A 17,978-nucleotide genomic window follows, 5' to 3' on the forward strand; every position below is an offset into this window, starting at 1 on the left:
AGCTGTACCCACGTTGGATAGCCGCCGCAGCGCTAAGTGGGCGGGGCGGCCGCTCGGCGGCCGCATGCTGGTGACAGAACCGCTCCATCACCAGCCGCGGTTGGGCTGTGCTTGTGACGGAGCGGTTCCGTCATGGCCCCGCCCGCTCAATAGAACGTGCCTCGCAGGCGCGAAATCAGCGCCGCGCAGGCTCGGCGGCAGGGCCATGACGGAACCGCTCCGTCATCAGCACAGCCCAACCGCAGCTGATGACGGAGCGGTTCCGTCATCAGCATTGAACGGGTTGAATCACGACTGGCAGATGATCACACAAACAACACTGCAACGCGAGGCTGAACGGATAGTTTCCTGCTTCATCAACTAGAAGCACTAAGGTGAGCTAGAGCCGAAAGATTCAGACTAACTAATACACCGCGGCATGCATGCCCTTAAGGTAACCGCATTTCATGTTTGCAGAATCAACCACCAACATCAAAAGCATTTTTCACGAATAATCCCCGCCGCACTACAACCACACTGGACCAACTACAGGCATTCTCTCTAAGTATAGGTATCTACATGCACGTTAAACTTTGGGCACTTAATCACGATTGGTAAATGTTCGGGCACTCGGATCTTACAATCATGGAACGGTTTGTTTAATGTTTCGCAGAGTTTTCGTGATTAGCCGCTCCAGCTGCTTAATCTTCCAAAAAGCAGCATCCAATTTCATTGTGAAGCTTAGTGATGTATCTCATATCTCACGCAGATTGCACGTTACTTCAGCATGAACGTCTTAACCTTGAGCATCCTGACACATTTCAATTTTAGCATGAGCACTAGAACACTCGAGCACACCAGTCACTTTTTTAAACAGGAAGCATTTCACGCTCAACACATCATCCCGTGCTGTATTAGAGACATAAGGTTAAATGTCAGCGAACTTATAGTTCCAAGCCAAGCACAGTATCTCATAGTTCACCAAATATTTAATTCAATGTAATAGCATTGCATGACCAAGAAAGCAGCCCAATTTAGTCCAGATAGATTGAATGCTATATTTACGCATAATTAACAGACCCCCTTGCATGTCTCGAAAAGCCAAGAGATCATTAAAGTATATGTGATGTTCATACAACTACCATGTAAACATGAAAAGGCATGTGCAAATAACTTAAAAGTTAAACATTGTTTTTTCTACAGAGGCCCCTGAATAAGGGACAGGCGTCCCGAAATGCATCGGGCCACCCTCATCAATCGCCGTTGCGTCAGCTAAAAATAGTAGAATGTAAACACATATGTGAATCATGAAGCAATGATTGTCACAAAGCAGAATGGATATATAAGTTATTTGATTGATATTCAAGAATTGCACCAAAATTAAATTAAAATGAGAAATAAGGAATTCACAAAGATTGTGAATAGATTGTGATTGCTGTAATCTTTGTTCCAGAATTTCTTCTATTTATACACATAATACGTTTTGACACAAATTAAGTCAAGTTTTTGATAGAATGAATCAGGAGTGTGATATATTCACCCCAACTGTGCACTAGATACGGTACTGACAGCAAGTCACAAACCCACACTCTAAAGTTAAGATACCCTAGGGATAAGCAGCCCTTTGAAATCTAGTAGCATGTTCTAGATAGAATAACAGTTAAAATGGACTCTCACTTAAGTAAAAACAATGAGGAGTGCTAGTAACTACAATCCTCGGATATACCAGCCTTTCTGCCAGATTACCCTACAGGTCAACACAGCACTGGTGTACAGCTCCATTCTAAGCCACTGTGTGGGCACAGCACATGCACATAATATGACCCCTTGATTCTCTCATATATTAAAAATAACACAGACCCAGACGTAATATTCACAGCAATTCAGAAGGGTGAATATATTATTAGGAACACTTTCAGAGTAGCAGTGTTGTTTGGTGTGTTTCATAACCCTATGCTCTTCAGAATTTTACATCACCTGCTTCATTGACCACACAAAACTAACCAAATTTACATTGGGTTTCAGCCTAATTTAGTGGGACTTTTCCAGCTATTGCAGGAAATGGGGTAAGGAAGCTTGTTTGATGTGCAACTTAATACCGACACACACTACTTTGGTTACAGGTAACATAGAAAAATACGCCAAAATGCGCAGTCAGCATCTGGCCAGTTTTATGCCGTCCAGATTACGATGCTCAGTTTCTGGCGGGCTTACCATGCCGGGTTTTCCAACATGGAAAGCCTGTTGGAAAGTGGGTTTGGGGGCCCCAAGCAGGGCCCCTTTCAACCAACGTCCTCAAGTTGGTGGCCAAGGGGACATCCTATGGTGCCCCCCTGTTGTTCCATGTGGGGCAGGGATGAACACAAGGTCCCTTTTTTGTATGGGAGCCTGTGCTGCAGCCTGTTTCAGACCACAGCACAAGGTACCATACAGTAAAAGGAGCTTGCGACCGAACCATGTTCGGTTCCATCATAATTAAGTGGTTCGGACTGCCGACGGGGGGTGGGCGGACCTGAATCCGCAACGATGCATCCGCCTGATATCGTAATAAGCCACTAATTATTTATTAAAAAATATATTTTTTAATATCATTTTTAGTTGTTGGTTATTGTTTTTAAGATGGGTTTAGAGTGCGGGATTAATTGAAATAATGTATGTTATAAAAAAAATTGTAATATGTATAATTGTGATCAAATTGTAAAATTAACTTTTTTATGTATTTATTTCTAATTTAAATTTAAAAAAATGGAATTTAAAAAAATGTTTTAGAATAATTTACAAAACGTAATTATTCTTAATAACTTTTATCCATGTTTAGCAGTTGTATATTGTGTTTTTATATTTTATTTTAGATTTTGGAATTTATTTGTATTTAATTTTAAAATGTTCATTAAACAAATTGTAAATGTATTTTAGATTTCTGGAAAAATTTGAGAAAAAAATGATATGTTCATTATATTTTAGAAATATAGTATCTAATTATTTTATTATATTATAGACAAATTTTGGAAATTTTGTTTAGAATACATTCTGAAATAGTTCATATGTTTGAGGATTTATTACTTACTGATTACTTCTTTTGTTTTTTTTTCTATTTAGTTTATATTTATATGTTTGATAGGTGTCCCTCGAAGCCGCGGACTCTTGCTGGGGTGTTTGCTGCTGAGGGTGACAGACTACAACGCCCAAGAGCCCCTCAATTGTCCTCACCTGCGCCTCCTTGCCCCGCCTCCACGTGCTACATAGTGGCTCCCGGCCCCCGCTTCACGGGTTCTGCTCAAAACCGCAGACTCTTGCTGGAGTGTTTGCTGCTGAGGATGACTGACTACAACACCCAGGAGCCCCTCAAATGTCCTCACCTGTGCCTCCTTGCCCGGCCTCCACGCACCACATAGCTGCTCGCGGCCCCCGCTTCGCGGGATGTGTCCGGGCTAAGGGCGGACCTGTCTGAGCCCGTCCGAGGCCGTTTGGGGCCGGGCTGGGCCATCCCTCGAACATCGGAGGAACTGTAAGCATACTTATAAACTCGACCTTGTATCATATAGCCCATTTGAGTTATATAACTTGATTTGTGAACATAATAGTGTGCAGTTTGGGAACAAATGGCGGCACATGTTGGAAAAGGGAGAAAGGTAGTGACTGGTGGGAGTGTAACGTGAACATTGGATAATTTTTTAACCAGGGCCGCTAATGTTTTAGAGCGTGAAATAGTCCTAACTGAACGTTGTCTCTCACTAGAACCACTTTTTTCTAAACGATCATCATTGGGGGAATAATGTTAGCAGTTACACCAGAGCAACTGGGTAAAAATACCAATGATAACAGTGTGAGAGATAGTGAAGGCCATCAACTACCTGAAACAATTATTTTATCTGCAACAAATGATCGTAGATCGATTGAAGTAATGAATGATTCCAGCGAGCTATATATATAGCTGTTAATATATCGATTGAAACTGCACCACACTTCTCAACGAGATCTAAGTCTAAAAACAAATCTAATCCTCAAACTGCAAGACAGATGTTAGAGATGGGATTAAATGTAAAGGGGAAACAGGGAGGGAAGACTCAGAAGGTAAAGAGTGTGAAAGCGAATATTAAGCATAGACCGACTAAGAACGCTGTAACACAGACCTCCTTCTCACTAGAAACTATGCCTCCAATGACTCCTAATCCCTTGTCAAAGTCAGTGTCTGTGGATTTGGTTGAACCTTGTGTGACCCCCCCCATCTTGCGAAGGATTTCATGGGAAAAATGGGACATTTGCTTAAATCACTAATGTTACCTCTGCTTGGGAGGATAAAAATGATAGGTGATAGGCTAGGAAAACTTGAACAAGCAACTTTAGTTAACACCGAGATAGTGAGGAAATACGCTGAGAATACACTTAGACAGGGTCTGCTGAATCTAACTGGGAATTTGGCAAGTAAAACAGCCCCATTGCCCACCCCAACCATGAATAATATACCATCGCAGCCGACGAATAGACCCAGCCAGGATATCTCAGCCCTAGAAAATAGGACACATAATACACAAGGAAGGGGAAGACAAGAGATGGGGGTAGGAGGGTTTGTAAAGGTATCAAGTGCTAATGAGCTGACTGAAAAAGATGGATGTGTAGCTAAGGGAACAGAAGATAATGTAAAACAAAAGAACATACCTTCACGTATCGATCTACCACCAAAGTCTTTTCCATACACCGTCATGCTGAAGGGGGTCCCTGAGCTGGATGAGGGTAAATTAGAAAACTATCCCGATTTGAAAACTAAAGTAACCTCTGGCTGAATAAGAACAGACCTATCCCGACTTACATGCATGGCAAAATCCTGCACGTTCGAAGAATAAGCTGGGTGGGCCATAAACGGAAGGATCTAACAGGTGATTGTGTTATTGTCAACTTCAGGGATAGAAGGGTGGTTAGTCATATCTGTGGATGGTTTGAGCAAAGAGGAGTGGGTGGGATTCAAACCCTTGATTTAAGACATTTTTATCCTCCTTCCTTACTCGTACCATTAAACTTTTATCGCCTGGGGCTGCGAGGAGGAAGTACCATGGTAGCCTATAACAATCGTTTTAACATCCCCACTCTTAATCGTTTTGACTCTCTCTATGGAATTGAGGGAGTGGATTGACTGTGTCTGGGGAATGTTAGCACTGTTAATCCGGAATATAATCCACCGAAAATGATATCCTTGATTGAAACTACCCCTAGAACAGATAGCTGCTTGCAAGTAGATGATAGTGTAAGAGTAGGGGTTATTGATTTAGAAGAGCCTTTTGTACCAAAGGATAGTGGTCCCGAAATGAATATTTAGAATGTAAATTGCAACTCGAGTAGTGTTATCACCCCAGAAAAGGGCATATGGTCAATAATGTTCTGGAATATCGCGGGCATAAAAACTAAGCTGTCTAACCATATCTGGTTGAACCTTGTTCATGAATTTGATATAGTTAGTTTGCAAGACACCTGGGCTATGGAGGCGCATCATTTGAGTGGTTTTAAAACTTTCTTTTTACCAGCAGTAGGCTCATCTTTTAGTAGAGCCAAAGGGGGGCTATGCACTTATGTATCGAATCTTTTTAAATGTGTGAAAATAGAGTTTCCCATTAATAATAGATACTATCATATGGTTAAGATACATAATAATAAAGTGCAGTGCCTGCTTATTGTACATTTTTATAATAATGCTAACATTGGATGATATGTTAAAAGGACTGAGTGCAGATTTCAAAAATATGTTATGAGGGAAAATGAAGGAAATCTTTGCTGTTTGGGGAGGGGATTTTAACTCCTCACTATGTAAAAGAGGGGAACAAGGAGTATGCAGTACACTGTTGAACGAAGAGATTAGTTTATCTCACTTTGACCATTCCGTATGTGGGGATGTTTTGAACCACATTATGTTCTAGTGTGATATGGGCTTTTCAAACAAAGCCTGTCATCCCGAGGTTCCTTTCATCCCACATTTAACGGGAGAGGCGCATTTTCTACAATTGATTTTATCTTAACCTCGGTTAGATATATTGAGCAGGTCATACATTTTAATACTCTAGACAACGCATTAAGTGATCACTTCCCGCTAAGCATGGAAATTTCAAACTTTGATCACGAATCTAACAAAGTCAGTCCAACAAGATAGGTCGCAGTCGATATTGTTCTGAACCGACAAAATGGGTATTCCTTAAAATGGTCCAAAGTGGTCCCGGAAGATTTCCTTCAGAATTTAATTAGGACTTGTGAATCCAGTTTTGAAGTTTGTCTTAGTGGAATTGCCTCTGACTCAGCAAATATTATGTTTTTTTTAAATTATAACCTCACACATTAAAACTAGCTTGTGGGTTGGTAAGACAAATTCTAAAAGTAATGTAGCTAGCTGGTTTTATACAGCTTGCACTAAGGCTTACTGTAACTTTAAACATGCACTAACTGATCCTCAAAGAGACCAGAATTTAATCAGGGAATTGCGTAAGGTTTATAAAAATAAGCCTAAATAGAGAAAGGATACCCTGAAAAAGGAGGCATGGGAATCCTTGTGTAAGGCTTCTTTGAGCAGAGGCACTGCTGCTTTCTGGAAAGCAGTCAACGCATCCTTCCTTAGACAGAAAACTAAGGCTAGAATAGAGATAACTATTTTGGATAGTGAATGGCTAGAGCACTACGCGGCCTTATATAGTGCGGCGATGTCCTCGGATCAGATTTCACCAGTAAATGAGGTGGTCAAGGAGACTTTAAATAGCATAGAAATATGGATTTGTGTATTACTCTGAACAAAGTCATTGCGGGTATAAAAGCTAGCATGGGAGGTAAGGCCCCTGGCCATGATGGGGTGCCAGTTGATTTGTATAAAAACAATATGGCCTTATGGGGTCCAATCCTTACAAAACTTTTTAACGCATCTTGTTCCAATGGATTGTTACCCTCTTGGTTTGAGTCTATCATTGTACCTATATTTAAAAAGGGAGATAGGACAAGTTGTACTTGTTATCGCCCAATTTCACTGTTAGACTCAACCATTAAGGTAATTTTAAATAGACTGCAAACATGGGCCGAAGAACACTCAATAATATGTGATCTTCAATATGGTTTTAGGAAAGGCCTTGGTACTATTGAACAGGGTCTAAATCTGCACATTCTTTTAGAAAAGTATAACACAGTAAGGAGAGGTCGCATATTCTTAACTTTTGTCGACTTAACATCGGCGTTTAATTGCGTCACTCATAGTAAGCTATGGCTTATTTTAGAAAAATTAGGTGTGGAGGAAAAAATAGTTTGTTTTCTTAGGGAACTTTATATGGGAGCACGGGCCATAGTTAGATTTGGTAGGAATGGAGAGGGTACTAAGTCCATCAGTATCGCAAGAGGAGTTTGGCAATGTGCGTACTCGCTCCCTTCCTTTTTACAATCTACATTAACGACCCGGAAAATATATTACATCGGGAGTGCAGGGACATGCCTATGATAGCCAAAAGATTAATCCCTGCACTACTATACTCGGATGACGCGGTTTTGATGGCCCGGACACCCTTGGCCATGCAAGGGTTGATTACATCATTCTCCAATTTTATGACCAATCAGGATTTAAGAATTAATTGTACGAAAGCGTTTTGTGTGAACTGTGGCCTTGGGGCACAACAGAAGAAGAAGGTAATGTACATTAATTCTAAACCATTGGAATTTACTCCCACCTTCCCCTACTTAGGAATACTGTTTGATCAAACTGGCCTATGGAACACAACAATAAAGACACAGAGGTGTTGTTCTGTAAATCTATAATGGCCCTTACAAATTTTAGCAGGGAATTGGGCCAAAAAACGATTGGGGAACTTTTAACTGTATATAGAGCGACTCTTGTCTCAATTGTTACATATGGTGCAGGAATATGGGGGTACACAAACGTGAAATCATTACAGGTGGCAGAAAATTGTTTTATGAGATACCTCCTAACAGTCCCAGACAGTGTGTCCACATATATCTGCCACGCCGAACTAGGCCAACCATGTCTAGAGGACGTTATCAAAGCCCAACCAGTATTTTTGTGGCATAGGGTTTGGACCTCAGAGGAGTGTGTTTTTAGCCAACTGATATTGGGACATGCTAGGAATCTGGATAACGCAGGTAAAATAAGAATGGTGTCTTATGTAAAGACGCTTCTCGTAGAAATAGGCGACCAAGATTATTTTGATGATCCGTTATTGCTGACCCATATGTCTAAAAGAGAACTAAAAAAACTATATATGACGCATCTGGGGGATCAAAGATTGAGCATTGAGATGAGGAAAAGTACTGTGGTTGCTCACCAGCTGATAACGATTACTAGCAATATCCAGCCATATGTTAAATTACACATGAAAGACTTTGAAAGGTTTTTGTTGATTAGTTTTAGTTTAAATATTTTATTTAGATTTTTTGTTTCCCCAAAATGAATGATTGGACAAAGCAACTTAGTAAATGTCCATGTGATGAATTGTCCAACCAATCATATATGCATATACTTGTATTTTGTAAGTTTTATATTGTACAGAGGAAAAGATGGATTGTGCCCATATCAGTGTCGCCCTGCTTTTTTAGCCATCCAGAAATTAGATAATATTTTAACTATTGCTTCTGTCTCTGCCTTTTAAAAAAATGTTTTTAGAGTACGAAAATAAATTCATGCCTCGCCGTAAATACCTATTTTCTTTGTGATGATGGTTATGTACATATATTTGTTTTTCTTTTGTCTTGCTTTTACACTGTAATTTTTTATGAAATGTACTTTTATGGTTGTTTTTCTTTTTATGTAACAACCGAATAAAGTTTATACTTGACTTGATATGTTGAAAAAACAGCAATGGACCGCAAAACGCTAGCCCCTCCTCTGGGTCGCCCCTAAGCACTCTGGTATGTGAAGTGCCTGAAGTTCAAAGAATTACTGAAAGTTCGTAAGTGGACTTGATATGTTGTTTGGACCTTAATTGAAGTAGAAACAAAAGCAAGAGTAAGTGATAAAGTATAAAGGTTTTATTTTACAGTGGCTGGGAGAGTGATGAACACAGGTAAGATTGACACCCAACACTCAAATTAGCTACAGAAGGAAGCCCTTTATATAGTGTATTTTTGCTGACTCATACATTCTAATCATGCGACTGATAATGTCCATATTTGAGCACCATTACACAACTAAAGCAAACCCACTCACCCTCCTTCATTCATTTGTGCAATCCCTCCCACTGTCCTGACTACGTGTTCTAAGTGCTATCAGCCTACGTGTTATTTGGTTTGTGTAATCTATGTGTCCTAAAACCCAGCTCAAGCACAACACTTGATCTGACTGCATGTTATTTGGTTTGTGCAATCTGACTATGTCTATCTGACTATGTGTCTATTTCTACGACTTCAGCACGTAGAAAGTGCATGATCTTGCTCTTATTGCAATGTATTTTGATCATCTCTGTGTCTTATCTTTCCCTACTAAATTGACCTCAAAGCTAATTGGTTTACTTGCATCATTCCCCTGGTACCACCTCCTCGCAATATCATTCTCTGGAGGAACAGTCAATACCAGTTTGGTTGATGTACCAGGGTCTTCTTGATTTGTTTGATTTATTGATTTCTATCTTCCATCAGTATGTATCAAAGGTTACAACTGTTCTCTCTCTGAGCTTGTCCACTGTAATTTATTAACTTGAAGCATTGGGGGCATACTGCTGTCTAATCATGTATAGTCCTGTACTGCTAAATGTGAGGATTTGTAGTAACTTTTTCTCTGGGTCCTCAATGTCTGTTGTACTAACACTTTCTATACTAACATTGCCCCCTTTAGTTGATTCTTCAACTATGTCAGAGTTTGTCCTGTCTTTGTTAATCTTGACATGATGCTTGCAAACTGTCTGGTAATATACATTCCCTTTTCCAATTTTGTGACTGCATTTTTACTGTAATATAGCATTAATTGGAAGATACAACACATAACAAGCAGCACCACTAATATTGGAAGTTCAGATTTGAATAGTCCGGATACCCATATTTGGAAGCTAACTAAACCTGTTTGAGAACCATTCATCTAGGGCACCGCCTTCTTCTTGCAAAGTCTGTTGTAAGTTATGTTAAGTCTGGATGGCTTTGGTTAGAGCCCCATTTTCTACATCATTTCCTGGTATAAATGTACAGCATGTAGCTCCTATTTTGGCACAAACTCCACCTTCGACAACTGTGAGTAAATCCAACACATGTCTGTTTTGTATTACCATCATTCTTATGGCTTGAAGTGCTTTTTTGATTGAATTAAAGCCGTCTTCAGTATTGTTCATCATTTTGAAAACTTCCCACCTTATGACCTGCAACCACTTTGCATTTGCTTTTATTTTCAAGATGTAAAAGGATATGGACCCTCCTACATTCACTTGGCTTTCACTGAAAAGTCTGAAGTCTTATGGGATATTTTGGTTTATGTTCCATCTGAAATACTCTGTATCGCTTCTTGTTCTTTTCTGCTGAATTAGGGTAATCATTTTTCTCATTGGGTGCAATGTTGAAATATCAATCAACAGCATGAATGCTGGAATAGAAGAACGACATTCTTAAAGTGGCATAGTGCAATAAATACATAAATATGGAATATGTACATATAGAAATAGTAGGCAATATACATACATACACAAAATTATATATACATATATAAATACCAATTAGAACAATAAATACATTAAAAAACATTCCCGCATAAATGCTATGGTTTTTGTTACTTGATCCAATTTATATTACATATAACCACCCATGTACATTTGGTACCCATTCACATTATTAAGTTTATACCAGATATAGTGCAGATCTCAAAAAGATTCAATGGCCTTATTTTAGATTTTGAATGTGTTAAATATCTTTCATAGTAAACGGTGTTTTATCTATACGTGCAATTTATATAGCTGCCATCTATCTATGGGTTATGTGATTTTCTCAATAATAGTGAAAAAAATGTGCCATTTAAGAACCAAATAGTTTTATCCTATATTTCATAATAAACAATCTAAAGAAACCCAAAAATTGCCTATTGAAATATTCTCTTCCAACACTAAATCTCACCAGCGGTGTATATACAATTCTTTGAAATAAAGTGACCTAAAAACTAAACCTGTTCACAGGAACATATATATCTCAGAGAATAATAGTATTATCAGGAATTATTATTCTAATGTTGATTTTTAGATATTCACAATTATTATCGAACTCATATATGCTTGATGGAGGGAAATACTGCTGTTTAACAAAACCGCCTATACATGTAACACTTAGAATAAAAATTTTAAAAAAAAATGGAATAATAAAAATAAATCTATTACAGGAAATTGTGCAAGTCCTCTGTGGTATTTAATCCATTTGGCTGTTTGCTGTCCAGCTCAACTATATACCCCGTTTTTTTTCTCCTCAAGATTTTGTTCCTGTTGCCTCCTCTTCTAAGAGGTGCAACAGCATCGATCACAAATAAGACAGACATTATAGGTCATTATTGTGTGTTACTCTAAAATGGCGTGCAACCTGATAATTGTTGTCATTGTTAACGATTGCCCTCAAATGCTGCAAAATCCTGGCGTGCACCTGTAGTTTTGTGCTGCCCACGTAACGCAGACCACAGGAGCACACCAGGACATACACCGCATACTCAGTGCGGCAGCTGTAGTTACCCTTGATCGCAGTTTTGGCTGTGGAGAATGGAGTTTCATAATGGGTAGTAGAGATGCCAAATTTGCATGCCCTACATGCTGAACATTAGTAAAACCCATCTTTGGGCTTTAACCAAGTACTGCCACTACCTAGTTCTAGTTCTGGGCGCGCCTTTACTAGTATATTTCGCATGCTTTTGCTTTCCTGTAAGTGATGGTGGGACTATCAGGGAGTCTACTGCCCAATAGTCCATTGGTTTTGAGGATCGGCCAGTTTTTCTTTATGATGCCTCTGATGGTACGCTCTTACTTACTAAACATTAGAAATAGGCGAGGAGTATCTTCAACATCTACCTTTTTTGAATTTTTAGGTATTAATAAAGAATCTCTGGACCTTTCACATGTTTTGGCAAGGGCTTTCGACAGAGTTTGATCACTATACCCTCTTGCCCTCAAACGTTCCATCATTGTATTATCCCCTTCCTCAAAGCTCTTAGTAGTGCTACAAATTCTTTTTAGGCGTTGGAGCTCGCTGTGCGGAATGCTTTCAAACAAATGCCTGGGATGCCCACTGCTGGCATGTAAAATACTGTTTCCAGCAGTCACATTACCTTATATATGGATTACTAACAGAGTATCAAGGAGAAGAATATCGAGCTGCCACAATATCGAGGTAAAAATATCTACAAACAGGTAAGTACAAAAATATTGAATCCTAAAACTCGTTGTTAATAATATAGTTTGCTGAAATATTAACATTTTAAAATATCTTAAAAGTAATGTCAAATTAATTAAATAATAACAATAAATAAGTAAAATATACTTAAAAATAATTTTAAAAGATTAACATTAATAATTAATAAATGTAATGCAAAAAAAGCATGCATTTTTAATTTTTAAATATATATTAACTTAATATTATTGAAAATAATTAATATTTGTAATTATAAAATGTTAAAAACATAGTTTAAAATATAATTACATATATATATATATATATATATATATAAAGAAACCCTTAACATAAATATAAAAATAAATTATATATAATAAGTTAAAACATTAATATAAATATTTTAAAAACAAATACAATTTAAAACTATATTAAAAATAACAATACTGATAATGTTGCATAGTGTAGTGGATAAAATTAATATTCCCACTCCAGCAAGTGGTACAGTAGGGAAAGTGTTGGATAGCGGGTGCCTACAAATTACTATTCCCAATCCAGCGAGTGGAACAGTAGGGAAAATGTTGGTTAGCGGGTGGGTAAAAATTGCTATTCCCACTCCAGCAAGTGCAACAGTAATGAAAGTGTTGGATAGCGGGTGGGTAAAAATTCCTATTCCCACTCCAGTAACAGCAACAGTAAGGAAAGTGTTGGAAAGCGGGAGGATAAAAATGACTATTCCCACTCAATTGACTGTAACAGTAAAGAAAGTGTTGGATAGAGAGTGGGTAAAAAATACTATTGCCACTCCAGTGAGTGCAACAGTAGGGAAATAAATGGATAGAGGAAGGGTAAAAATGATTATTCCCACTCCAGTGAGTGCAACAGTAGGGAAATTGTTGAATAGCGGGTGGGTAACAATTACTATTCCCACTCTGAGTGCAACCGTAGGGAAAGTGTTGGATAGCGTATGGGAATAATGTACTTTTCCAATGAATTATTTTTTCAAAATTAATTTACCTCCCACCATTTTCCCCTATAAACGTCACCTACAATATTGTGAAATATTAATAAATTATCATAATTAATTAACTAATAACAATTAACAATAACATTAATAACCATCAAATCTAAATTAATTCACACAATTAACACTATAAAATAACTGTAAATATTTTATAAAAAATAATACAAATTACATTAAAATTAAATTACTTCCCACCCTACTCCCCTATCAACTCTCAACTCGCTCCTAAAAAAAGTACACAATTAACATATTTTCAAATCAAAACAGGATTGTCTACCCAATACCGTCTGCAACCTTCTCAGTGAGTATGGCAGTATACCAAGCATAATCACAGAAGATTTTAACACCAACCTTCACTGCAACTTCTCCGAAGAACCAGAGTCAGCCCTCTCCAAGGTACCACTACACCTTGCCACAAAGTCGATTCCCGTAGGAAACAGACCATCAAAATTGAGTGAGTATGCAGTCACCCAGCTAGACAGCGTAGGTTATACCCTACTGAATGGTCGTTTCCACACAGATACTCTTCCAGCTTGGACAAGAATCGATGACCGTATCTTCTCCTTTCTTGACTTTTTCCTAGGGAGCACATAACTTCTCCCCTTGATTGAGAATTATCACATTGCACCACAAGGTGAGAGCGATCATCGGCCGCAAATATAACAATTTGTGTCAACACCCCGCATCACCAGGAGCTTGCCCACACACATGCAGCTTGCTACACGGAAAACTTAAAAAGGATGAAATGGTTAAATGACACGGCACCCCTTTTTATGGAAAAATGCAGAATATTTATATATTTATTTATTTATTTTAGGAGTTTTATATAGCCCTAGCTCGACCCAGGATTATCAGAGCTGTTTACAGCATATACAATATGTTCAAAAACGGGTACAGGTAATTGGTAGAGCATGAGAGGTCACGCTGGGTAGGGAACAGGCACATAAACGAAGGGGAAAAGGGGAGGAGGGTGCAAGACAAACCAGATGATCATCTGGGTGTAATCATTGTTCAATTATTGCATACACGAAAAGTTTTCTTGATCCGAATCAGTGCCATCGATCCCAAAGTTATGGTAAGGTGGAGAGTCGGCTAAGGACCATCCTTGGCTCAATCAGTTCGTTCGAGGAAGGTCGAGGAAGAGGGCTTTGAGTAGTGTCTTGAATTTTGAAACAAGGGGGTTGTTCTGATGTGGGGGGTGGTGTTCCAAATTTTTGGTGCGTTACCTGCAAATGATTTGTCTGCAGTATTCTGCTTGCAAGTTTTTAGCAGGATGAGTAGTAGAGAGTTGGAGCTCCAGAGGTTTCTGGACTGGCCAGCCCTTTTGAGTTTATTGACCAGGTATTCCGATTTGCCTGTGTACAGGGCTTTGTGCGTTAGGCAGGCTGTTCTAAAGCTGGCTCGCAACAAAACTGGGAGCCATTTAAGTTCTCTGAGAGCGGGAGAGATGTGTTTGAATTTCTTAGTTCCATTAACCATTCTGGCAGCTGCATTGGAGGTTGTCTTCAGGGGGTAGAGGTGAGATTTTGCTGTTCCAGTCAGGGCTGCAATTCCATAGTCTATTCTGGAGAGAACCAGTGCTTGGGTGGCTTGTTGAAAGTCCCTGGGTGGAAGGAAGGGTTTTATTTTGTATAGTAATTTCAAAATGAGAAAGGCACTTCTAGCGGATCTTGTAACGTGTTTCTTCATGTCCAGTTTCAGGTCAAGGGTGATCCCTTGAGATTTTACAGAATCCGTCAAGATGAGGTTACCATTTAGGGCGTCAATGGCTTTGAGCCATTCTTCAATTTGGGGGTTTTCGTCTTTGTTGTAGATGAGGAGAATTTCTGTTTTCTCTTGGTTGAGTTTCAGGTGGTTACTTGTGAGCCAGTGTTGAACCTCCTTGAGCGTGTTGTTAAATCTCTGGATGTCGTCAATTGAGGTGGTTTTGCAGATAGACCTGCATGTCGTCTGCATATAGGTGAAAGGGGATGTTGGATTTCATGAGTATAGTGGTGAGTGGTTCCATGTAAATGTTGAGAAGCTGAGGGGAGAGCACTGAGCCTTGTGGAGCACCACTGATGGCGGGATAAAGGTCAGACTCGAAGTTTTTAATTTTTATTCTTTGTGAGCAGTTGTGGAGAAAGGAAGAGAACCAGTGGAGGACTGTTCCCTGAAGATCGGCCCTTTCTTGTAGAACCTTAATGAGCAATGTGTGGTCAACTGTATCGAATTCGGCTGATAACTCTAGGAGAATGAGAAGGCAGCATTGATCCGAGTCAAGTGATTTGAGTAGATCGTCTATGACATTGAGGATTGCAGATTCGGTACTGCAGTCTTTTCTAAAGCCTGATTGATGGGGATCTAGGAGATTGATGTTATCCAAGTGTTGGGTCAGCTGCTGGAGTATACAACTTTTCAAAATTTTGGACAAAATACGTAGGTTTGATACAAGTCTGAAGTTATTCAGATCCTCAGTGTCTAGCCCCGGTTTTTTCTGCAGTGGGGTGACTTGGCCTACTTTGAGGCAGACAGGTATGATTCCAGAGCTCAGTGAACTGTTAATGATCCGTCACCATAGCGGGGCTAGGATGAGTTTCAGGTCTTTGGCCAAGTGAGGGGGTAGCTGATCCAGTGCGTGGGATGAGGGTTTGGCATTGGAGATTAATTTGACTATCTCTGCCTCATGGATGGGCATGAAGGAGGACCAATGTTTTTGGGGGTTCAAGGAGGCGCTAATAGGAGTTTTGGTCGATTTGTTATTGGTGGAAGGGGTAAGATTTGAGCCAAGTGAGAGATCTATCTTGGCGATTTTGTCATTGAAAAAGGTGGTGAAGTTGTTGCATCGTTCTTTGGATATCTGTGTTGAGGGGGTATAGGTTTAGAGGTTTGATTACTGATGATATTGAAAATCTCTTTGGGCTGTTTTTTTGCGGTATCTAGCGCGGAGCAGAAGAAAGCTGTCTTTTTGTTCTTAATGTGCCTTTTGTACATCCTGCGGGCTACTTGGAGTTGATCGCGGTGGAAGGAGGAGGGATTGTTCCTCCAGATTCTTTCTGCAGCTCTTAGCTGTCTTCTTTCTTCTTTGATGTCAGAGGAGAACCATGGTCTGGAGGGAATGATCCTGGATTTTTTTAGCTTCAGGGGGGCAAGGTGATCCAGGGTGCGCGTAATAATGGAGTTGTAGAGAGAGGTTAGTTTGGTAGTCAATAGTGTTGGGGAGGAGGGAGCTAATTCATTCTTCTAGGACAGATCGAGGGATCTGGGCTGTGTTCTTGACCCATTTGGGGAGGGGTAGTGACTGGATCATTTGTTTTATTTCTGAGTAATGGTGACTTTGGTCTACTACCATCCGAGTATAGTGGTTAGATCCCTATTATTAGCTTATTTACAGGGTTTTGCCTATTGGTTTTGACATGATTCTATGTCTCTTTTGCCTCTTTTCGGGCCTAGAGGCCTTAACTAGAGGGTAGCCATCTTTCCTTTGCAGTATTTATCTATTTGCAGTGTTTGCCTATTAGCTTTGACATAATTCTATGTCTCTTTTGCCTCTTTTCGGGCCTAAACTAGAGAGCAGCATCTTGTTTTCCTGCCTCAGTTGTCTGAGGCGCTTGTAGGTCTGAAGTGATGTTTAGAGTTGAGCCTGTTATTCACTAGTTAGAAACCAGTGAGGACCGGCCCTTATCGAAGGAATGTGCTTACTTCCCCGGGCTCTAGACGCAACTACAGCTGGCCACTGTGGGAGCGCAGGGAGCGCGGGGCTTGGTACAGGAATTCGGTGGGAGGCAGGGTGCTTGCTGGAAATTTCCATGAGCAGAGAGCCTCCCATATTATCAGAGAACAGAAGAGCAGAGAGTTCAGATGGTTTTTGGAATTGAAGAAGTCAGTTGGTATTTGGAGTGGACAAAGGCAGTTGATCAGTTGGGGCTATCAGTTGAAGCAGTCGGTTGGATCAGTTTGGTCAGATGGAGTCAGTTGGTTTGCAGAGCTGGAGCTGAGAGCTGGAGCTGTGAGCTGGAGCTGTGACTTGGACAGCTGATCTGTGGAGCAGTTACCAGGCAGATGGAGGAGTTGGAATTGTTAGCAGACAATGAAGTTACATTTGGAGTGCAGTTGGAGTCAGTGAAATACAGATGCCAGGAGAAACACCAGAAGTTGAACCAGTGGAGTGAAGTTAGTACGTTGGTGATGGTGAAGGAGAGAGAGTCCTGATTCCACCAGAGAGAGGAACAGACAGTTGGACCCTTCTTAACAGGGTGAGGTATTCTTAGCTAGTTTGCACTATATATAATCATTCATCCCCTTTTGTTTTCTAGGTTATATTTAGGTTCCTGTTTGCATCAATAATTCCCTACTTTATTATTGCAATGTTTTCTTTGTCGTGTTCTCTTTCTAATAAAGACCCCAATGTGCATTAGTATAATTTGCATGTTTTCCTTTGGGAGGGAGTAAGTGGGCTTTTCATAGCCAGGTGCTGACGTACAGAAGGCTGGTGATCCCCTTCTTACAGGTAATTGAAGACAGTGAAGTGTACTGCTTCTGATCAGAGAATAACTGCAAATGCATTAGTCAGATATGTGTATCTTTTAGGTGTGTATGTGTGCATTCTCATGATTAATTATTTTCCCTTTCATCTATATTGCTATTCCTCCTTGTCATCCTATTAGTGTGTAAAGAGGCCCCA

This window comes from Lissotriton vulgaris, chromosome 3_1 (genome assembly GCF_964263255.1).
Source record: "Lissotriton vulgaris chromosome 3_1, aLisVul1.2, whole genome shotgun sequence".
NCBI classification, from domain to species: domain Eukaryota; kingdom Metazoa; phylum Chordata; class Amphibia; order Caudata; family Salamandridae; genus Lissotriton; species Lissotriton vulgaris.